Source organism: Penaeus monodon, chromosome 25 (assembly GCF_015228065.2).
Source record: "Penaeus monodon isolate SGIC_2016 chromosome 25, NSTDA_Pmon_1, whole genome shotgun sequence".
In the NCBI taxonomy this organism is placed as follows: Eukaryota; Metazoa; Arthropoda; class Malacostraca; order Decapoda; family Penaeidae; genus Penaeus; species Penaeus monodon.
Genome location: NC_051410.1, coordinates 40,171,981 through 40,172,539, shown reverse-complemented (window position 1 = coordinate 40,172,539; position 559 = coordinate 40,171,981). Strand labels below are relative to the sequence as shown.

The window sequence follows — 559 nt, the reverse complement described above, 5'->3', positions numbered from 1 at the left end:
AGCATGCTTACTCAGACTCCCAGCGTATATATGTTTAAGGAGATATATAAATTCACTTATATATAAATTCACTTATATGTGAATGATCTAATACTACATGAATATTTGTGCCTCAGCCTCTTAATGCAGAATCCGTTACTACTTCCATGTTTGTTTCACCTTGAAGGGTGAATTTTACCATGCAAATTACAACATACAACAACAGGGGATGACTCCACCTCTCAAGGTGCCAAGTGTATTTTGTCTGAGGTTATGCATTGTGATAAAAATTTCCACAATATAATTATAAGCATAATATGATATTGTAGCAAGATTAAGGCACATGCTATGCCACCGGTATTTATTTGCAGATAAAACCGATGTTGAAAATACTCAACCGCTATTTGTTGATGTCTTGTCTTTGTTCCTGGTAAATGTAGAGTTCTTTACTTTGGTAATGTTGGTCGGTATTCACAAGGACAGTAAGCAGCCTATGCAGGAAATACTAATCAGATTGTGTTTTTTTTTCTTTCTGGCAAAATAAGGTGTTTATGTAGACAGCATCAACCTTTCTCTTTAG

General features: G+C 34.9%; 1 protein-coding gene across 1 annotated transcript in view; it reads left to right on the top strand.

The window, feature by feature from the left end:
* The window catches only part of LOC119589268 (venom dipeptidyl peptidase 4-like), a gene marked incomplete in the record, with an annotated part of 98,295 nt that overhangs the window by 614 nt on the left and 97,122 nt on the right, over nt 1-559 (top strand).